The 24,068-nt window shown below is 42.3% G+C and overlaps 1 pseudogene; it reads right to left on the bottom strand.

Moving 5' to 3' along the window:
- Nucleotides 1-24,068, bottom strand: part of LOC123632039 — a 53,213-nt pseudogene that overhangs the window by 15,555 nt on the left and 13,590 nt on the right.

The following is a 24,068-nucleotide window of genomic DNA, read 5'->3' as shown; positions in this document are numbered from 1 at the left end:
TGGTGGCGCATGCCTGTAGTCCCAGCTACTCTGGAGGCTGAGGCAGGAGGATCGACTGAGCCCAGGAGTTTGAGGTTGCTGTGAGCGAGTCTGACGCCATGGCACTCACTCTAGCCAGGGTGACAGAGTGAGACTCTGTCTCAAAAAAATATAAATAAATAAATAAATAAAATAAAATAAAGAAAGAAATTCCAATAGAGATTACACAATAATATTTTTAAAGACAGAATCTGGCATTCAGCTGCCTCATCCCAGTGAGCCTTACTTAAATCCCAGCTGCCGACAAACCACATATGTGTTCAGCACCGTCCAGCCATCGTCACAGATAGAGCCCCACTGTCCCTGGTGATACACCTCCAAGCGGCCCTCGTGGCTGCCTTTGCCCCCTGCGAGTCTGATGGCCCCATCTGTGATGAGAAGGAGACACAGAGACTAAGCAAATCAACGCTCAAAAACAGGCAAAACAATGCTGTCATTTCATGAGAACTATCAGCAGCTCCAGGCCTCTTGTTAAACTTGTATCACATCTGTGCTCGGTGACCTGGGGTTACTGTATCGATGCTGAAGTGTGACAGTGTCCCTTTCTATGTGTCCTCCTGTCCTCTGAGTAGAAAAATATATCCTGATATAATTCCGAAGTATCTATTTAAATTTTTCTGGACTAAGTAATATTTGTGACATTTCCTATAACATTAGTCTTTGAAATCTAAGCAGCATGGGCCATTTAAATGTAAAAAGTAAGAACACATATTAACTTGGAGATGGTTCAAAATTTCAACTGCAAATAAAAAATATTAAAATAAGACGACAGAAGAAACTATTCTGGATAAAGGACAGTCTGTCGGGTCAATGCATTTATTATTCCTTAGGCGTCCATGAGTCATAAACACTGGAACGCACATCTTGCCTTTGTTCTTTTATTGATGACACAGATCTGAATTGGAATCTTATTAACTGAATAATTAAAAGAGCTTCGAAGCAGATACACAGGACAATAAATTTAAATTCTAAAAATGTAGATTTAAAAGCCATTTTCCATCCCAAATAATCCAAATAGTCCTCCTATCAAACATATATATAATCTTGGGTAAAAGTCAGACTTCTCATGAATCTCTGGGATCATTTAAAGCAAATAAAGGTCTCTTAGCAACAGAACCATTTACGAACATAACACTGGACTGTCTGCAAGGCACGCGACGAGTATTACCTCATCGGACCATCACAGCAACGCTACAAGGCTATCTTCATTTGAAAGAGGGGGAAATTGTGACTCAAGAAGATCATGTGCTCTGGTTTAAAATCTGGCATAAATTATCTATTTTTATTGACTACCAATGTGTTAATCTGCTAATAAAAACAAAGGCATGTAGAGAATTGTCAATAAAAATATAAATTTAGTATTTTGTAGGCTCCAAGAAGTTATTTTTTTAATTTTTATTAAAGAAAGATTTAAACAAAAAAATTTTATTCAAGTTCTTTTTGCCATAAAAACAATGGATTTGTGATAACTCAACTTCTCTCGACTGTTCATTTCCTTCTTCTCACCCCCAACATGTAATCACACACACACACACACACACACACACACACACACACCAGGCTGCACTCAGACACGCCCTTCTCCTACCCCCTGACATGTTTCCACAGTTGTGCTACAATCTGGAATAGTCTAAAAACTGAGCAAAGCTAATTGGTTTCTTTAATAGTGTGCTTTCGTCAGCAATCGCATCACTACGGTTTTACCAGCTTTAAACACCTTCTGAGAGTCAAGCCAAGGTAACAGCCGAATGGACTAAAGACGTAATCTTTACATCTACTGCCTGAAATTTATCACTGCACACTGATTTCATTACTGAACCCTACATTGCAACAAAGTCTCATGTCCTGATCAAGTTTTACAGGACTGTAGAGCCTTAAATTGCACAATTCAGAAATATCTGTGAATAAGGAGATAGTATTTTGATATACGATTTGTGTTCATTTTTTTTTTTTTTAAGTTTGATTTGGGGGATTGATGTGTGTGCCCACGTGGTGATACCATCTAAACTGAGGGTGAGGGGCGCCGGGGCAAGCCCCAGCGGTGCCGGGGCAGGGGTCCGCGCACGAATGGGGCCAAGTCCTTGCCTGTGACGGGGGTGCAGGATACTCCCGCGTCCTCTCCGTGGGCACAGTCGTGCTGTCCCCAGGAGCTCCTCGCACACTGCTCGACGGAGAGCTCGTTCCCCGTGCAGCGCACTTCGTCCACCACCACGGGGCCGGAACCTTCGCCAAAATACACCCCACTCCACGCTTTGGCAATGCCACTGTGGGAACACAGGATTCCGGATTAGACATCGGAAGTTGGTCTGGCGCATTTCTGTGGCCCCTGGTAAAAGCACAGTTATTAATCCTACTTGCCAACTCACTTCAAAGCTCATGCACGACTTTCTGTGTCTCTTTTTTGTTTGTTTGGTGTTCTTCTTCTCATTTTCAGCCCTTACACACGTTTCAGAGATCATTAGGGATGCCCCAATGTGTACCCTCCTTTTCTCCATTAATAATGGAACCTTGGCCGGGCACGGTGGCTCATGCCTGTCATCCTAGCACTCTGGGAGGCCGAGGCGGGAGGATCGCTCGAGGTCGGGAGTTTGAGATCAGCCTGAGCAAGAGCGAGACCCCGTCTCTACTAAAAATAGAAAGAAATTATATGGACAGCTAAAAATATATATAGAAAAAATTAGCTGGGCATGGTGGCACATGCCTGTAGTCCCAGCTACTCAGGAGGCTGAGGCAGGAGGATTGCTTGAGCCCAGGAGTTTGAGGTTGCTGTGAGCTAGGCTGATGCCACGGCACTCACTCTAGCCTGGGCAACAAAGCGAGACTCTGTCTCAAAAAAAAAAAAAAAGGAACCTCAGATTTTCAGGAGGACAATGGCTATCTGGAATAAAGACCATTTCTCCCAGCCTCCCTCCCCTCCTTCTTTTTTTTCTTCAATGTATTTTTTGTTGTAAATTGTCAAGATAGTTGTAATGTTATGGGAAAAGGGCAACTAAAATAAGGGGAAGAGATATAGGATCAGTGAAAAAACAAGCTAAAAATATAGATGCTGTAGTCTAAAAATGACAAGGCTGACAAGGGCTGAAAATGCAATTTCTGCAGTCATTCATCATTTTGACAGGTGGTTACCATCACTGGAATCTGAGGTTCTAGTGGTGTCACTTCCAACTGTGGAAGAAGTAAATTTACTACGGATAAACTTGAGTGAAGAGACGTTTTTGTTAGAAATAGAGGTGGCTGCAACAGAACTGAAAATCACAGCGACTTAAACAAGTTTAGACCAGAGGTAGCTGCCGGCTCGAGGGCAGTAATTAGGGCCCCAAGCTCGTTCTCGCTTGCTCTACTGTCATCCTTAGGGTGGCACCTTCTGGCCCAATGTAGCTCCTCAAGCTCCAGCCACCCCCTCTGCCCCGCAGTCAGCGAGGAGGCGGCAGTGGGACAAGGACAGGACACTTCCTACAGTGATACGTGACACTCCTACCTAAACATCACTGGCCCAAACTCAGTCATCTAACATGGGTGCAAAGTTTGATTTGGGGATGATGAAAAATTCTGGAGAGGGACAGTGGTAATAGTTGTACAGCAATGTGAATATACCTAATGTACTATAAACTTAAAAATTGTCACAACGGTAAATTTTGTGTTACATATATTTTACCTCAAACTCCTGGGCTCAAGCGATCCTCCTGCCTCAGCACCACCCCAGTAGCTGGGACTACAGGCCAGCACCACCACACCCAGCTAATTATTTTCTATTTTTAGCAGAGATAGTGTCTGTTGCTCAGGCTGGTCTCAAACTCCAGACCTCAAGCGATCCTCCTGCCTCAGCCTCCCGAGTAGCTGGGACTACAGGCATGTGACACCATGCCCGGCTGATTTTTTTCTATATATTTTTAGTTGTCCAGACCATTTCTTTCTATTTTTGGTAGAGACGGGGTCTTGCTCTTGCTCAGGCTGGTCTTGAACTCCTGACCTCAAGTGATCCTCCTGCCTCGGCCTCCCAGAGTGCTGGGATTACAGCGTGAGCCACGGCGCCCGGCCAGACTCTGAGGTTTAAATCTGGGCTACTCTGGGGAACTGACTGAAACCTCCCAGGCGTGGACGCCACAGCTGGACACAGGGATGATCAGGGCTGACCCGCAGGGCGGTAGGAACTAAGCTGACATGATGCACTAGCTCAGTGAACACCGGTTCCTGTTCCTCTCCCGGCACCGCCAAGCAGCTCCCCCTCTGCCCTGGCCCCCAACAGCTGATGAACAACACATCCTTCATGGGATGCAATTTACCTAAATACTGCCTGGTATTTAGTTTAAACAGACACCAGAGTTTTTACCTTCCCTGCTCCCCAGAAGGCAGAGCTGGGGAGTGGGGAGGGAGGAAGAATCAGTCAGCATCTTAACCTTTTCTGGTTTTAGTGCTGTAAATCTGTTTTATTTATTTATTCATTTTAACGTAATTTTAGGAAGAATATTTATGGAGGTAATTTGTAGCCTATAAAACACTGGACGAACATACACGTTATTTTTATTACAGACTATAAGGTGATGGCCCAAAAGTTAAGCTGAGACTTGCATTACTCAACTTCAGATTCTCAGTGAACACATACATAATCACAGGCAAACCTTTGCAAGTATTTTAATGCCTGCAAAGTATTTTACCAAAAAAAAAAAAAAAAAACCACAAGGTTGTAGTGGCCAAAACAAAACTTTTTGTGCAAAGAAATTATTCATTTTCCTATTAACAGTGTCACTCTGCCTCCCACTAACTGTGACTTCGGGGCCACTGGGTGACCTCAGGGGGCCGAACTTCCTTACCTATCAAACAAGGTCTCTTTCCTGCTCAAGAATTCCATATACCAGGCTATCTTTATTGTAAAGTTTATAAAATACTTTTTTAATTTTCATGAACAGTAAAATACATGAGCAAAAAAAATTTTTTTAAAGAGCAATTTATACCAGAAAAAAATTTATTCTAACTACTCAATAATATGGTTGTACATGATCATTTTATGGCCAAAAAAAAAAAAAAAAACCTCAGGGGAAAGAAATGTCCAAAATTTTAAAATTCCTGTGTAAATTATGGCACGTCCACACAATAAAATATGATGTCACAGGACTCAGCCATGCTTTTAAGTGTTTTGAAAGACACGGGGAAATGCTTTTAATGTTAAGCAAACAGAAAGGAATTCTAATTAAAATGTGTGCACCTGAAACTTCACTGGGTATATATGTAGTCTCAAGTTATCTAATTTTCTAACATCTGGCTGCCTCCTTTCCTGCACCTTACCTTTCTCCAAGTTCTGAGTTAATCCAATTTAAGTATCTTAAGTATAATAATTCGTTTTGTATCTAGGAAGCTTGCCAGCTAGCAAAATACACAGACAACATTAAAAGATGAGGGTCAACACAGACAGCATCGCACAGGGAAATTGCAAGCACTATTCCAGGGAGGCATGACGTAGCTGCCCCCTGGGAATTCAACAGAGCAAATAAGACAGAGATGAAATTTGCTTAAGAACAAAGCATACATTGAGACAAGCCACAATTACACTCTGATGTCAACCATGTGTCATTAAAAAACTATCTTATCTGAAAGTACTTAGCCTTTAAATCAATGAGCAAGACAGATTAGAGAGGAGGAAGAGTTGCAGATTACTCTTTAATGCAAACTTACGAGAGAGCTATAAAATCCAGTGCAAGAAAGGCAAACCAACAGTGTCAGCTCAGGGCATCAGAGAACTTGTGCTAAAAACAAATCTCTACAAAGCTGGGTTGCTAGTTGTTATGAGGGCTTTGTGGAGGATCTTTGCTGCCTTGTATATGCAGAGATATTTTTCCTTTTAGCTACTTTTCCAAACATGAATCCCCTCATACAAAAAGAGCAGTGAGCTAGTGCTTGAAAAACATGTTAGCACTTTGCTTAACTCATGTGTGTGCTCAACACGAACATATGGCCTCCTTGTGACTCCATCTCTATGTTCTGTGTAACTGACTGTTGTTGTCAACATGGCTTTGGTTCGAGAACTACTTAGATAAGTGAAAAAAAGTCTCTGTCACTAAAGAAAGAACTCTGCATTACAACATGCATTTTTAGGATGACTTCAATAACTATAAATGCAACTAATATTCAGTGTCATTTAAAGTTTCTATGCATCTTTCTAAGCAACAAAAGCTTGGCTTTTCTTTTTTTTTTTTAGACAGAGTCTCACTCTGTTGCCCAGGCTAGAGTGAGTGCCGTGGCGTCAGCCTAGCTCACAGCAACCTCAGACTCCTGGGCTCAAGCGATCCTCCTGCCTCAGCCTCCCGAATAGCTGGGACTACAGGCATGCGCCACCATGCCCGGCTAATGTTTTCCATATATTTTAAGTTGTCCAGGTAATGTCTTTCTATTTTTAGTAGAGACAGAGTCTCGCTCTTGCTCAGGCTGGTCTCGAACTCCTGAGCTCAAACAATCCACCCACCTGGGCTGCCCAGAGTGCTAGGATTACAGGCATGAGCCACCGTGCCTGGCCAAAAGTTTGGCTTTTCACCACAGAAACATATTAATAATAAAAATGCCTTACAGCTTAAACTTAGAATAATCCGTATTGCCACTGGTAATATTAAATGTTATTACTATACTCTTAAAGGTCTTAATACTTTTAGCAAAGACATAGGTTTCCTAGTAACTCATATGAAAATCAATTAGCACACTCCACGCATAATTAATAACTCAGTAACTACACATATATACACTTGGAGTGTTTTTTAGAAGATAAAATTCATAGATACAGCTAACTAAGTAAAAGTTCTAGATACATAGTGTTTGATGATCTCACCATCAAATGCTCAGTTTACTTTGAACATATAATAACATTTGTAAATATAACAGTACCTAATTGGACTGCCCTTGATAACCAATGTATATGGTAGACTGACTATGTGAGCTAACTGCCCTGTAGACACAAAACTCCATAAATTAGGAAGTATGTTATAGATGAGAAAACTGGGACTAAGAGGTTCTGTTGCTTAACTCCAAAAGTAGGACGCAATCTCAGGCTGTTCTCACAATCTTATGCTATGCTAACTCCAACACCAACACATGGGAAGTTTAAGAAAATTGGTCTTGAAATTGATACCCAGTCAGAACACTTAAAAAAAATCTAGTCTCGGGAATTTAATGATTAATTAGTTTCCTGAAAAGGAACCGAGTGGCCCTACTCCCGACTAGTCCAAAGAAAATGATCACACCAGTAAACAATGCCAGTAATTATGGTCACACCTGTTGGCAGAGGATTTATCATGCTTCTTCCTGCCCCATGTATGAACTACAAATTAGTAGTTAGACCCTAGACTCAGTTACAGAGGGAAAAATGTAACTTTACAGTGAAGAATCAGAACCTGGTGCTCAATATTGGCCTCAGGTGTAGGGAAAACCAGCTATTCCATGACCACTGAGGAGATGCAAGATGAGAACATGTCACCTGTGATGATTTCTAGCCAAGTGTTTGCTTTGATCTTCAAGCCTTTGGACCTAAACTCTATTTCAAGAATTGCAAGAACCAGAGGAATAAACTGAATGCACTAGGAAGAAGAAATGATGAGAATTCCAAAGAGAGAACATTCTCTGAACAACCGGCCTGGTCTCTCCAACAAGTCAGGGCCATGGAGAAAAGAGAAAGAGGGCGCTCTGGAGCCAAAGAGACTCAGGACACAGCACCCAGACACACTGCATGTCCTGGACCAAACTCTGCTTCAGACAAACCATCTTCCAAGGACATTGCGGGGGCAGCTGTTAAAATTTGAATATGACAGAATATCAGACAATGTTAAGAATGATTACCAGTCATATTAATTATGATAATGATTTGGTTATGTAGGGCGGTGTTCTTATTTTTAAGAGATGCATACTGAAGTACTCAGAGATAAAATGTTAAAATGTCTATATTTTAAAGTATAAAGTTCAATATAAACAGAGTTTTGAAAAACAGGAGAGCCAATTATAAAAACAACTGGAAAAAATTTGAGTATCAATGGTTCAAGGTTAAAAAATCATGGCCCAGTGTCAAGGGTGATGGCTAACCGGACAAAATGATACACAAACAAGATTTAATCCCAGGCCGGGCGTGGTGGCTCACGCCTGTAATCCTAGCACTCTGGGAGGCCGAAGCAGGAGGATCGCTTGAGGTCAGGAGTTTGAGACCAGCAAGAGTGAGACCCCATCTCTACTAAAAATAGAAAGAAATTATCTGGCCAACTAAAATATATATAGAAAAAAAATTATCCGGGCATGGTGGCACATGCCTGTAGTCCCAGCTACTCGGGAGGCTGAGGCAGGAGGATCGCTTGAGCCCAGGAGTCTGAGGTTGCTGTGAGCGAGGCTGACGCCACGGCACTCACTCTAGCCCAGGCAACAAAGTGAGACTCTGTCTCAAAAAAAAAAAAAAAAAATCTCCGGCTTCACCTGGGCACCTGCGCTGGTTTTTCTTATTACCAGAAGGTGTATGTTTCACAAGCCTTTTAACCATCCCTTCAGGGTCTGGGCCGATCTGCGCTGCCGTGTACCTGAGCCCTCTCTGCTCGTCTCCTCGGGCAGCGCCTGCAGGCTCAGCTTCCACTCCAAGGGCACGTCGCAGGGTGTCACCGTGACCGACAGCAGGGTGTTGTCTTCTTCAACCACAAAGAAATACCTGTGGGAAAGCGAACTCCATTCAGACCACGGTAATTCTTTCTAACATTTACAATCCAGACTTAGTGGAAAAATCATTTGGTTTTCATTTTCATAAAATTTCATTTTATTTCCATTTCATAGACACTGAAACTTCCTGCTTGGCACAAAACGTGATACGTACCGCACTAACTGTGCAAGTCTGGCAGCTCAGGGCTCCGCAGCCAGACTTCTCACCAGCAAACACAGCGTGAAATAAGCAAAAAACACTGAACCAAAAGCATTTTGACTTAAAAATCAACCCTCACCAGTGTCTGGCTGTTACTTAACATAGGCCCTGCCGTTGCAAAGTAAGCCACTATCAAGGAAATTTCCAGGTTTATTGCTGTGTTTTCCATAATTTTGGTGATAAATTTGCACGTTACACTGAGGCTGCTCTGACATAGTCCCAACTATTTCGAAACACCATCTTCACAGCAACCTAGTTCTGAAATGTACGTTGATCTCTGGCAAAACAACATTGTATTCACATTTTTACATTAGTGACTTTTATTCACAGCTTTGCTATTCCGTATCTTTTTCAATAGCAATATCTAATCACCATCTGAGAAATATTTTTAAAAAGTAAAGACCACTGTGTCAGTCAGTGGAAAGATACATTTGTCTGTCACTTCTCTATCACCAGGATTTTCTGTTGAATTAATAAGTTGATGATTTTTTAAAATTTAAAAAATTCAAAATATTCTGCTCTATGCTTTCTCCTCGGACTTTGTGATCTCTCAAAAGACTTTTTAAAATGCATGAAATATTGCTTATCTATAAAAATATTAAGACTGTATATTCTTACTCCAAGTGACTTAGATAATTTCACTTAATTGTATTTCAAAGCCTATAATCTTGCAAATGAGGAAACGGTGATTTTAGTTCTAGCAAGCCCGGAGTTGCTCGCTGATTCCATGGTAAAGAAAAGGAGGTTTTGCCTCCTATAGATTGAACCTCCTGGGCACCTCTTCTCTCTCTGCTCTCTCCGTATCTGAGACCACCACGCTCTCCAAACTGACCACCACAGCCATCCACGCCTGCAGTCTCCCCTGCTGGCAGCCTCTCGCCTTCCCAAACTCCAACTCCTGGCGTGCACCATGGGCCTGTGCTCGGAGCATCCCTCATTCACCTGTGCTCTCTTCCTGGGTGAACTCACCAGGCTCATGGCTTTAACCTCTGGTACGTTAATCACCCCCAAATTTAAAACCTCAGCCTGAACTCTTGCCTAAAAATTCCAGTTACAACTATCTTCTTGCCATCTTCACTTAGATGTTAAGGCAATTTCACACTGAAGATATCTAACCCAAATTTCAGATTATTTCCCCCAAATCGGCTTCTCTTGCAGTCTGTCCCTTCTCAGCAAATGACCATGCCACCCTTGCAGTCATGTAGGACAAACAGGGTCACTGTCAACTTTCTCTTCTGCTAACACACTATGAACGAGCAGACACCTTTGGCTGCACTTTGAAAATATACCCAGAATCTGGCTCTTTGTCCTGCTCCACCTGGTACCACCTGATACGAGCCACCACCTCTTGCCTGGGCACTGCAGCAGCCTCCTGACTGAGCTTCCTGCTTCCACCTGGACCCCTCAGTTTATTCCCCCCTCCAGGCAGGCGGAGGGGTCCCAGTGAACCTAAGGCAAACACACCACACCCCCTTGCTCAAAACCCTCCAAGAGCTTCCTGTTTCCTGCGGGATAAGAACTTGCAATGTCTTACAAGCAAATATCTAAACCCTTCTCCTCCCCCCTCCACTCAGCGCCTTGCTCGCTTTGGAACACGCAGACTCCTGCCCCCGCCTCTCACCTGAGATCCTCCTCCTCCAGGTAGGGACCCTGCCCGCTCATCCCCTCCCCAGCTCTCTCCTCCAGCTCCACCCTGTACAGAACCACCCTGACCCCTGGTGTAAAGTATGGTACACTTCCAGCCCACAAAGCTCCCTTTCACTCCATTTTTCGTCAAACCACTTACCACTACCTGACATGCTATATATTTCTTTTTTTTTTTTCCATCTTCCCCAACTAGAATGACAGCTATAAGAGAGCAGGGCAATCCCAATACACATCTGTTGAATGAATTAATGAACAGCTGTTTCCTACACATCTACTTTCACTATCTCTAAATGATTCTTCACACTGCAGCTAGAGTAATCTCCTAAAAAAAAAAAGTGTAATTTTTAAGACAACTTTTAGAACCGAAACTTACTTAACTTTTCAGGGAGTGGAAAACTAAAGGAGATAAACGATTTGATTGAGTGATATGATTATATAATATGGAATGCTGTGTTTAAAGAACACTGCAAAACAAGCAGTACACATGTACATTTGGGAAATGAAAGTAACTTCCAAAGAAAAATTTTGATTTGATCTGACATACTCAAAAATTTCAAGGGACAAAATAATATGAAAAGCAAAATGTACTCAGTGAGAACTCAGTTAACAGTAAAGGTTAACTTGAAGTGCTAGGACTGCTTTGTGTTCCCTTTCCTGTTTGCGCAGACTTGAGTCTTAGCAAGGACTAGGACAGCAAGTTCCTTCTACGTGATCATCCTTTCATTTTGTGCCTCCCTCTCATGAATATCCTTTAAAGACTCATGACAAGTCAGCTCCTGGTCCATTGCATTCATTCACATAAATGATTTCACCCGGGCAGTGCTGAAGTGATACCTAAACAGTAGTTCACTTCAGTCAAAATAGGAAAACTCACCTCCGAGCATCGTCTAGACTGACCAGATGGTGATATCCTTGGGCCAGAAGTGGAAGGGATTCCAAGCGTCACCTTCCCTTACTCTTGATCAAAATAGAAAGATGACCCGATGGTGGGGGATACCTCAATCTTTGGAGAATGGCTTATTGACTGTGTGAGACAGTTTAGTCCTTTGGAATGCCAATGTGCCCCAGGTTAAAAGGAGAAATTGGGTTTGAAATATAATTATCCAAAGAGCAACCATGTGTTCTGCAAGTGTAGAGAGGGGTTTGAGCACTGCAAAATAAGTAACTTTATTTAATTAGTTTGTAAGACATATTTTATTTATATGAGGTAAATAATTTATATGAGGTATATAATTTTTAGAGTTCAAAATATTCAGAAACATATGCGAGCCCAATTTGTTGATGTTGGCATAAAGGTAAATGAACAATGCCAGCTTTTTATCACTGGTTTGATTCCCTTGGGATCTGATCAGATTTGTCAAAGAAATATCATCCATATAAAACTTAATGCAAAACTTTGAAGAATCATCTATTCAATTAATTTCATCTTAGTCCTACAGGGGCCTTCTTAGAAATTTCCTACTATCCTGAAAATAAGAAAATAATCATTCTAAAATGCAAGAAATGCAAGGATTGCCCCCTCTTCCCAAAAGGAGATCACAATCAGCAAGAACCAAACAGCTCCATTTAATGATTAGAAGTTGCATTGCCATTTTTTTTTCTTACTTACAGAAAATAAGTAATGCCATTCATAGGTTGATTTTCAAATTCCCTAAACTAAGTCTAAAAGGTTACTTTCTTTTTTGGAGGCATCCTTTATGAGATTTTTGATAAAGAAAGCACTGCAGGGAGAATACCTTTTAAGCATATCTCTAAAGAGATAACTGCTGATTTCAGCCCTGTCTGGAATGACTGACGAATCATGGAAAAACGCCTTGTCCCGGATCTGCATCTGGAACAGCTCCTCGTCTCGCGTGGGGAACTTCTGGGTCCCGCAGCCGACGGGCAGGAGGAGCCACAGCAGACAGCAGCGGAGCAGCACCATCCTGGGCAGCAGAAGCGATCACTTGGGTTAGTTCTGCAAGCAAAACTCACTAAAGCGTTCACATTATGTGAGCTTTGATGGAAACTTAGGGACGTATCACATATTTTGAATACATGCACATGATCTTGAAGGCAACTCTCCTATTCTTTTTCTTCAAACTGTTTTACGAAGTTGAGAATGAATTCGCCAGAATTTCAGACATTACAGAGATGCTGAAATGAAAGGATTCTTGGTGCCTTAACTTCCCTGGGTATTCAGAGAAAACCCTCACTTCACTGAGGCGGAAGCCTATACGGACAGTAATGGATAATGTTACATCGATGTGTCAAAGCTTACGCTGAAATGGTCACTTAGGGCGAGTTCTCTCGGCTGTTATAAAAGCCCTGGCGGTGGCTGGCCGGCACCACTGCTCAGCAGTCACCTGACACCTGAGCCACTGCCTTCAGCGTGAGTCACAGAGACCCCCTGAGAGCCACAAAATTATCCCTGTACAGTCATTTTTATTCTCCCTTAAAACTGGACTAAGGATTATACATGTATAGATTATGCTTATTCCAAGATCAAATTTCATGTATCAGAGATTTTTAGAGATTATAAAGTTCAGCTCCCTCACAGGTTAAGCAATTCATCCAAAATCACAAGGTGAGTTGCTTGCTGATGTCCAGATGTCACAGAGTCCCAGACTCTTCAACACAACACTGACATACACACACCTACAACACGAGAACGCGAGCTTGGCTCCCACTTGCAGATCAAGTCAGATCTTTGGAAAGTCATATATTTAGACCCTTTGTCTTAACCTCTAGCGGAGCATTTTCACTGAGCTGCATTTTGGCATTTGCCACTGACTTTCATCACAACCCTGTAAGTGATTACGGATGACCCTACTGCACATGGCCAAAGGGACGTCGTCAGAAGCTGGCTTCCACGTGTCTCAGTGCTAACAACACTGAGGTGCACAGGCGCTTGGCACGGCAGGTGCCAGGGAAAGGCTGTGCCTTCCGGATCATTCGGTACAAGTTCTCCTCACAGGAAGAGCCATGTAAGGAATTGTGTTCCCTTACCTTTTTCACTCTACCTACATCAGGGATTTCAAGCATTACAGAAATATAGTGTTTTCACATTTAAGTACCTTAAATAGTGGGAAAGCCAAATGCAAACATCTGTGATTATTCAAGATGAGGTGAATGCTTGTTTTATTTTTAAACAGACAGCATTACAGATACGAATAATTAAAAATCTCTACTTAAAACATCATTGGACTTTAATTTCATCTTTCTTTGAGTGTTATCAAAAATAGATCGGGACAACTAAAAATATGTTTGAAAGAAAAAAACTGTTTCTTTTTTATAATGAGGATGTGAGAAGTAGTTCTTGCACCATGAGCTTGCTCAGAAAGTACTTAACTTCTTTTTTCCGAGTGTTTTGTCTGCCCCGTGTCCTGCAGCTTTCTACACAAAATACCTGCAGTGATTTAGCTGCCGGGCGCGAAGCACAACGCTCCTCTCCCTGCCTTCCTCCCGTTAGTCCTCACAGCGACCCTGTGAAGTGGGCACCGCCACTGTGTAAGAACAAACCTTCGCCATGCAGGCAGAGAGAGGACACAAATCCAGGTGGATCTGACCGAAGAGCCAAAACGTGCCTCCTTTTTAACATCTCTCAAGACAGCCCAACGATTTTTTACAGAGGTTTTTATTTGCCACTGTTATTTCTTAATTGTATTACAACGGAAAGAAAATTCAACTGAGAGCTAAGAAACTTGACGCGTAGTTTCAGCTCCTCACTAGATGTAGGATCTATTCACTTACCCACCCCAGGTCTCAGGTCTGTACGGGTGTGGATAGGTGATCTCTAACGAGAAACGATTCTGTGACTGAGTATCAGACTCCTCTTCCCAACCAGCCGCAGTTTAGGAACCAGACCAGGCTGCTGAGGTTTCCTGAGATAATCTGTCCCTCAAACCCCAGATGACTGTCAAGGAGAAACCCACGGGGCGCTGGGGCTGTGAGTGGGAGCTCAGGCGAGTCACTAAGAGACAAAGGTCATGTCTACGAAAGACGACTGGAGGGACCAAAATCAAGGCCAAACAGGGACATGGTCTGCTGAACCCACAGGACCTCCAATCACTACCCCCAGCCCCGACTCCTGCTCCCCCTTTGCCTGGAGCTAAGAGAAATGGAAAATCTGAGTAGCATTCGATAGGCTGCCTGTGTTCAGAAATACTTACGATTCTAGCAAAATAAAACACATTCAGGTCACTTCTCTTTGTAGTACCATTCCTGATACTGGCCTCCTGAGAGCAGAAGAGGCCAGACAATGAAAAAAAGTCTCTTTAGACACAGGTAGGATGTGGCTTTGCATCCTTGTTGGGAACGCAGAGCAAACGTGCTGGGGGAGTATGCGAGTGTGTGGTGCCAGGCACCTCCGCCCGGAGCCACCACTCGAGGGCAGGTCACCTCCCCAGGCCCGTGCTTGCCCACAGAGCTGCCAGCTGTGCCTGTGCCTGCGCCACTCAGCAGGACGGGCGGCCAGTGTCTCGGGCTGCCTGGGACACGCAGGCCAGCCCAGAGTCAGAGACATCGCTAGGCACGGTCCATCGGAATTTTTCCAGCATTCTCAGCTAATTATAAAAGATGAATTTTGATATAACAACAGTATTAATAAAACTTTGCTGTGTACATGCTGCAAGCCAAGCACTCTTCTAAGTGTGTTACATATAGGTATGTATAATCTGACCTAACGCTGGCAACAACCCTGTGATGTGGGGGCTACATTTTTCTCATATTAAATATAATCAAACCAAGGCTTAAATACCGTATGAAGTAAAAAATATAAACTATGTACTATGGGTGACTTAAAATATGGTAAATCTGATTATTCTATATTTCTCTACATCAGCTACTTAGCAATTTAATATTAGTAAACATCTCAAATTATAGGACTCTGCAGAGTAAGTGTTAGGAGATAATTCTCCAGGGGTCTCTGTGTTTGATTTTGCCTGTCTTGGGAGCAGAAGTGCTGGCTGCCTCTGTTCCACGTTATCTTTCCCAGGATGTTTGTAGAGTGAACAGCCTCGGAAGGCAGAGCCTCCAGGGCAGAGGGCAGGCCTGACTGCTACCCATGAAAACCAGATCTGGGTTCCCTGAATTCAGAACTTCTCTCCTGCAGCAAACCCCCCTGCGTGGGCTGATGCCCTCTGGCCTCTCTGCATCATCCTACGGGCGCTGGGCAGGGGTTGGGGGCTCAGGGAGCCAGTGCAGCGAATGATGGCACTGCGCCCACCGCTACAGCTCCCAGTAGTAAGGCTCGGAGTCGCGTTCGTTCTTCCAGCATCCATGAAACTATGGCAGGCATTTACTAGCTTGCAAGTGGAATAAAATCTCAAACTCTTCACAGTTCTTGACACTAAGCTTTTCCTTACATATTTTACTGGTTGGCCTACTTTATTGGCTCAGGTAGACATTTTCATTTAAACTACCACCAATAGAGAACAGACTCAATTTGATTTTTTGTTTCATCAAAAGATCGTATTTCCCCAACTAAAATTCTGTCAGGTCCCACTTTTTGTTTCTGAAACAGTTTTAACCATCTTAATTGCCACACCAATTATGGACAAAACAGGTATTTTTCAGAAAAGTGTTTAAAATTAGCATGGCCCCCAAATGCAAGAATTTATATTGTCACTTTATGGTTTTCAAGATGTTCTCTATTAATAATAACATTCAACTACTATTGGGGAAAAACTTGGATATTAGGAAGCATTAATCATCTGTTCAATTTGATGAGGTTACAGGCAGAATTTTTTTAACACGATGTATTTAAAATACGCAATGAATATAGTTGATCAAAAAACTACTGTGCAGATACATTGTGCATATTTTTACAACTTATATTCACTGATCAAAAATTGAACCTTTACATAAACATTGTTTATACCGTAGTTTTAAGATTTTATAGATTTTTTTCCCTTACCATGAAATATTCTCTCTCAGACATTTAGTTTAAGAATTACTCACTTTAAATAAACATCTGAAAATTCATTGTTAAACATAAGTCTTAGTTAAGTCAGTTTATAAGAACAGACTTCTCTCTAAGATTACAAAAGTGCCCTCTAATGGCATAACTTTTCCTCTCATTTCTTTTTGCTATTTCCAGGTATCCAGAGCATATTTAGATTTAATGTTCAGATTAAATAACACTAATCCAAATTTCACGTTCAGCACTACTTCTTTTTTCATGGCCATCTGGTGGGTAGTGCAGGAAATGTGTCTGTACAGCAAGAAATCTTACATCTTTGCAGTATTGAGGCTCTAGTTCAAACACTAGTAGCAAGTTGCTAGGGTAATTCCAAATATATTTACTATGCAGATCAATCAATTTGGTTGCACAATTATTCACAACCCAGAAAAACTAGGTGGTGTTATCCTATTACTGAGGAGATTAACTTTGTTTCGATTGAAATGTTCTGATGAATCAAGCACATGGACACTAAACTGAAACTCGGACATTGTTCATGTTGCCAAAAGCCTTCTTCATATTTATGCCCTCAGATCCTGCCAAAACTGAAATGAGAAAAGAAAAATGACCTAATGATTTGATACACCTCAATCTTTGCAAAATAGATTATTGTGACATGAGATAGTTTTATTCTTTGGAATGTCCATGTGTCCTAGATTAAATGGAAAAATTATTTCTGAAATATAATTAGAGATTATTAGTGTGTTCTCTACTTACAAAGGTAGAGATGGGTTTGGGTACTGCAAAGTAAATAAATATAATTAGTTTAGACAGTATATGTATATAGACATACATATTTTTTCGGTCAAAATATTTAGAAACACTATGAATCCAATTAGTTAATGCTGGAGTAAAGGTAAATGAGTAGTAGTCCCCAAAGAAGAGTCATTTCAGTATAAAAACAGAATGTGTGCTGCCCCTTCTCTGGTAAGCAGATAAACACTACAGCTTAAGACACATATGTGGAGAACGGTTTTCTTTTCAATATTTGAGGACTTTGATGATGGGAGCTGCTTCTCCCCCTCAAATCCTTCGGTTTTAAAAGAAACGCCAGTGAATAGATATAAAGCATCTGCGTTGTTCTGCAAGGAGTAGGGAGTCGAGCAAATGATGGATAACTAAAAATGTACAAATAATTCCAAGACATAATGTTCAGCATCAGTTTCAACTTCTTATTCTATGGAGAAGCCTTTAGTGTAGCTAAATGGTCAAACTGACCTGGTGTAGCCTTTTCCCACAAACCTGTGGGAATGCTTGTGAATCGTAAAATCGCCAATGGTAAGCAAAACAAAAAATTAAAAGGAGCTTGAATAATTTGCCATTGTATCAATTAAATACCCAGGATGGCCACAAGAAGCACAGTGTATGTAAAAGACAATTAAACTTGCCCCAGGATACCTGCAGTGGTTTCCCCACTGTCATTTTGCAAAATTTATCTGCAATTACATACGATCAACTAGTCAATTTACCAATCTTGGTTAAACCACAGGTTCACTTAGAGAACATAAACATTTATTATTTGAAATCGTATAAATAATGATAATAAGTAAATAAGCCTGGTTAATTTTTTACTACTTAAAAATATATTAAATGGATTTAACCATGAATAACAACTGTCTTAAGAGTAAGGAAACATTTCAAACCACTAGAAAGCTTGTCTTTAATATTTATAGACTGCTGTTTAGTTATGCTAGCTCACCAGCGCAAGGGATTTGCAAATCTAGTAAATAAAAGGTTCCTTTGGGTTTTCATATAGCTGTGCAAGGCTCTCTGAATAGAAGGTATGACATACATGAAGCCATTATGATCCTTTCTTGGCACTGGAGGCTCCTCAGGACAGCAGCCAACAGTCCTGCCTACCTGTGACAACACGTCAAAGCACATTCCCTCATCCCTCCACCACCAGCCACCAAGGTCCCGTAAGTCACTTGCAGAAACATGAGCATATTTGTCAAAGCTCTTACAGACAGTACATATTACAAAACTTAAAATCAGATTCATCTGTATAAATACAACACAAAGTATACAATTTAAAAAAAGAACCCATAGTATCATTCAGATTCACTTAAAAACTATCCAATGTGCCTGATCATGTGTAGGCCACAAAACTGAAATAAATTCACGATGACCAAAAAGAAGGATGGGAATTCTGATTTACTTGAAGCAAATGCATCTGGAATAAATGAAATCCACTGTTTTATTACAGAGAGTGGAAAGTGCATGAGTATAATTTAGTGAGAATAATTTCAAGGAATGGTCTGCCACAGAGATTTCTGTTACTTTCTTTTCCTTTTTAAGTGCAAATATTTAGTCTTTAGAACTTCTATTTTAAACTCGAGGGCGTTTTGTTTTTGTTTGGATCTTCCATGCCACATCTGATAATAACTCTGAAGCATTTGATCTAACTGCAAAGAAAAAGAATGTAGTTTTGGTAGCAGGCGGGGTCCCCGTGTTTGCCGAAATCGAGAGTCCCTGAGCAGTGAGCAAGCAAGGGCTCTGTGCACTTTCACCTTGGAATGCCCACCATTTGCCAGCTTGGACAAACAGAATCCCTCTAGGCAAAAATGCAGCAATAAAAAAAGCTGGATTCCCAAAAGTGGTTTTATTCTGTCGTCTTTTGCAAACAATGAAAATGTTGACTGAAGTTAGTTGGATGTTTTTAAAAATCCAAAAATTCTCTAATACAGTTAAAAAATTTGAGAGAAATATAGCATATCTGTAGTCTGATCTTTCCATATTTGAAAAGGGAGAAATAAAGTAGGGAGAAGTAAAGGCTCCTGGTCTGCCCTAAGGAGCGGTTTCTGGCTCGCGCTAGGTGAGCCCTCATTCTGCAGGTAACTGTGGAGAGCAGTGGAAAGATACCGACTTCCGCCCGGCCCAGCGAAGGAGAGCTCACTTGACGCACAGAACCCATGTGCTAACGCTCCCTAAACGCAGGCTGTCGGCACGTGATGGCATGACTGGGAAGGGTTTTCGAGTTCATTATGTCAATAACCTGCGGATTGGGGATTTCCACATGCATTTCAACTGCAATGACTCCAGCCTTCTCCAGCACTTACCTAAATGGCTGCCAACTTTCATTCTGGAAGGAAATTAAATTAATATAAAAAATGTGAAATTAAAACATGCCAAGGAGTTAAACTTTCCATTCTGTCATCCACTCCCCCTGACCCTCCCGGTGCATAGTTCACGACAGGGCTGAGGTCAGGGGTCATCCTGTTTCAAAGGCTGGCCAAGCCTACAGAAGGAGATGGCTTGAAAGAGGATCAGACTTTCAAGTAAGTACCTTGGACTCCCACCACCACTCCTGCCAAAAGAACGATGAATAATAGCAATGGCCAAACAAATGCACCACAGATAGGAACAGTCTTTAATCCAGAAAGCTAGACCCACTATATTAAAGCAAGGAGTACATCTCCCAAAATGGACCTGATAGGTGATTAGAAGATATCAAAAACAATGTAGAAAATAATGCAAAGAAAAATGGGCACAAAATACTGCATACCTTCTTCCTACCAAAATGTCATGTGACAAGTGATGTAGCTGGGATAACTTCCACTGTCTTGGGAGAAACTGATGACTGCTGGAATAATGAAAGCTCCTCAGGGAACAGTAATATGCCTGGTTGCTTTCTTAGTTTGGCAACTAAGCCTTATTTCCTGTTGACCTGCCACAAAATGAAAATGACTTCCTGTGTAATGTTCCCCAAAGCGGTTTACAAACTGCACACCTCATTCTCTACCAAAATCTAGCTAAGATGGAGCATAGCAGATGCCACAGCATTTAGCAACAGCACACGCCACCCAGGAAAGCGAGACATGAATTGCCATGGCCAACAAACAAATACTGAGTCCTCGCTGTATGTAACACCTATAAATTAGATTTTTATAGTCATGGTAGCCAAGAATTGAACGACTTCACAGATTCCTTAGGATACCAAGAGCTAAATATGGCCCAAAGAGCTAAAATCAAGAGAATAACAGTTTGCCAAGAAATGACTCCATACTTTAAACTGAAGTGGGTGATATGAGGGCTCAGAATAAATATCTTAGCAATTTGTAATCTGCTTACAAAGACAAAACATATATCCAGGTAGCAGAATCCAATAATGTCAGTATATTCACTCATTCATTATTTTTTCCTTCAACGTCTGTGTAATGAGTCCCTGCTACACGCCAGGCACTCTTCTGGGGAGAGCGATGACCTCATGAGGGGGACATTCTAGTGGGAGTGAGAGACAACACATAAACAGATACGCAAATACGAAAACACTGGTAGACTGGTAGCTATGCAAAAATTAAAATAGGCTTGTGTGAAAGACCGTGTGTGATTTCTTGGAGGAAATGACATTTATGCTGAGATCTGAGTGACAACAGGAAGCCAGTGAAGCAAACGTACGGCAAAGAGCATTCTGGGGAGAGAAATGGCGGGTGCAAAGGCCCTGGGGTGGCACTAAGCTTGGGGTATTAACAAAAGGAAAGGGCATCAGAGAACAGAGTGGGAGAGAGGGAAAGGTAAAGTGCAGACCACACAGAACCTTGCAACCATATTAAGGCGGCTGGATTATATTCTGAGTGTGATGGAAAGCCCTCGAATCCCAGCAGGGCCACGATACGATCCATGTTGTCCATGGTGTAGAAAATGGATTTCAGGGAAACTGCAGAAATAAAAAACAACCTCATCTCTGTAAAAGCAAAAAGATCAGATGATGGCTACTGCAGTTGTGCAAGGTAGAGATGGTGGTGGCTTGGAGTTTGCAGAGAAGATGGAAGACAACGGAGAGCCCTGGGATGTGTTTTACAGATGGCGGCCCAGAGTATGCAGGTGAGCTGTTGGCAGAAAGCGAGGAAAAGAGAGGAATCAAAAATAACACACTGACTACAGGAACACACATACAATAAAGTGATAAAACATAATGGAAGAAATCAGAGAGAAATAAAATTTGTCAAGCAGAATTTCCAGGTGGCATCAAATAAATTACGAATAGTGGGACATTTTAGATGCCTTTTTAAAAACTAGTTATTATACTTAACAAGGTGTTGGAGCAGAGGAGCAAAGAGGAAGGTGATCTCTCCATGTGATGAGAAACACAGAGGAGGAAGGCCAAGGTGGAAAGTAGTAAGATGTGTCGGTTAGAAAAATAAAAGTACTGATTCCCATTGTCACGGTGGGACATGGGGTTTGCCAGACGCAGGGAGGGCTGGTGGGACACACTGGAAAAAGGCAGTAAGTGCATCCCTGCCCCCCAAACCTGCTTCCTCGAACTTACATTTCAAATGCAAGAATGCACAGTATTAGAGGCCAACTAATTTGTCAAGAGTACCTGGAGGAGGAATAAGTTCAAAGCCCTATTTTAGTTCTGGAAAGTGGTAGTTTATAGCAAGTAAGAAGGAAACAGCATAAGAGAGACATACAGAAGTTATGAAGAAAATTTGACAAGAAAGTATTACTATTTGGCATACGTGACTGGACATATTCATAAGCTGTGTCCAAATAAGATGATTAAAACCCATGAGCCTTCCGACAAACACACACCTGCCAAAGTCATATAACTTAGGCTTCCAGGCACGTTTTTGGGAAGCAACAGCATCAGCGGAGCAATCCTAAAGTCAAAGGAATAATCGGGACTGCAGGGGGCTGCCCAGGCCTGGGCCACGAAGATGCAGACGGTGAGTTCACAGAGTGGACCAGACCGGCGAGAAACGCGGGCTGGAGGAGAAAAGAAGTGACGGGCAGCATCCTTAGGATGGAAGCCACGCTGGGAAGTATCACACCCTAGAGGAGAAAAATCAACAATCTCTTCATACATTTTATAGTACACACGTTAAGCGCTCGTTAAATACGGATGAACTAATGGACCAAACTGAATAATCACTCTATCTTCTGACCTGAGATCATTACTAATTTTGTGTGTTAGTGACAGCAAGGATGAAACTGAAAACCAAAAACAGAATACTATAGCAGGAAAAAAATTTTCTAAAACACTACCCAACTTTTCACTCGTCCATCAGCAACAACCTTGAATTTTTACACACTTTCCATCTATCTATCTATCTCGAATCATACGTACTGCCTTCTCAAAGGATCTTAAAAATTCAAAAGGTCTTTCTAGGTCTAGTTACCACATTAACAAAACAAGGTACTTAAATGATTCAAGCTCAAAGATATTCCTGTTCTCAAGACAAATCTGGTTTTAAAAACGGCTTTGGTGGTTCTGCCAGCTCTGTCTGCTAAACATCTGGGCTGCACCCTCCCTAAAGTCTGGATCAAAGAAATGTTTTATAACCTAGTTTCTAGTGACGTAATAAGCAGCGATACCACCAAGTGAAGAGCAGAAATAATTTGCAGCCCCTACAAGTGTGTTGTGCTATTTCAAGTGTGTTATGCTATTTCATTGAACTAAGTGTGTTGAAAAGTAAAATAATTTGCTTATAGCTAACGGCCAAATTCCGCTTCTGTGAACGGTGCTTGCTTACTCAAATGCTTGGTAAACAAGGCCCAGGCCCTGGGGGGGTGACTAGAAGCGGTGCTTGCTTACTCAAATGCTTGGTAAACAAGGCCCAGGCCCTGGGGGGGGTGACTACAAACAACTTACTGATAAAGGGGCCGAGGCATGATCAGCACGTAAACAGCCTAACAGCCAGGACAACGTTCCTAATCGCAGGTAGACGGCTTGTGCAGGGTGTGTGTGTGTGGGTTTGGGCAATCAATATTGGACAATCTTTTGTAACAAGCTATAGCAAAAGTATAAAAGGGCATATGTCCCATTGAGCGGGGTCCTAGTTCGTAAAGAGACCACTGCGTTGGTGCTCTGGGACTTGGACCCTGGCTCGAGCCAGCCAATAAACTCCTTTGCCTTTTGCAGCCTTGGACTCTGCCATTCTGTTCCTGGGGCGGAACGGGGAACCGGTTCTAACACAAGGAGGCAGTGACAACAGAAACTTTTCAAAGAGTCAGCATGGTGGGATGGGAGAGCTCCCAGCTGACGCGGCAACTGCTGCCAGCACTGCCCGAGCTGCTGCGGACAGGCCAGCAAACAACACGTGTGTCGATCGTGAGCTTGCAGAGCCTGTGCTCGTGGGTTAGAGACATGATGCACAAGCAAACAAGGAAATGCAGTTAATATGCTGATTCCAGAGAGCAGTGAGCACTGTAAGGAAAACAACACTGGCTGAGAGGCCGGAAGGGAATTATGGAGACAGGGTGGGTGGGGGGAGAAGGAGCCCTTCTGGGCTGAGTGGTCAAAGATGGCCTCTCTGAGGAAGCAACATTTCAGCAGAGACTCAGATGAAAAGTGAGCCACCCAGAGCCAGTGGGGATGTTTCACAGTTGAGGACACTGAGGAAAGAGAGAGGGGAAGGGCAAGGTCCTCCCAGGCTTCACACCCGGGAAGCTGCCTCACCTGTGGGTTAACTGCCACCATCAGCCGTCAAGAGGGACACACTGCCAAGCCGCAGGGATGAGGACACAGGCACTGGCTCACTGTGGCCTGCCAGTGGCATTCCGTGAGGGACAACTGGCCAGTGCTAAGCTCAGGGAGGATGGCAGAGGCTTGGAGGCCCATTGTCA

Source organism: Lemur catta, chromosome 2 (genome assembly GCF_020740605.2).
Source record: "Lemur catta isolate mLemCat1 chromosome 2, mLemCat1.pri, whole genome shotgun sequence".
Taxonomy (NCBI): domain Eukaryota; kingdom Metazoa; phylum Chordata; class Mammalia; order Primates; family Lemuridae; genus Lemur; species Lemur catta.
Note: the sequence above shows the minus strand (reverse complement) of the source record. Positions and strands in the feature narration are given on the sequence as shown.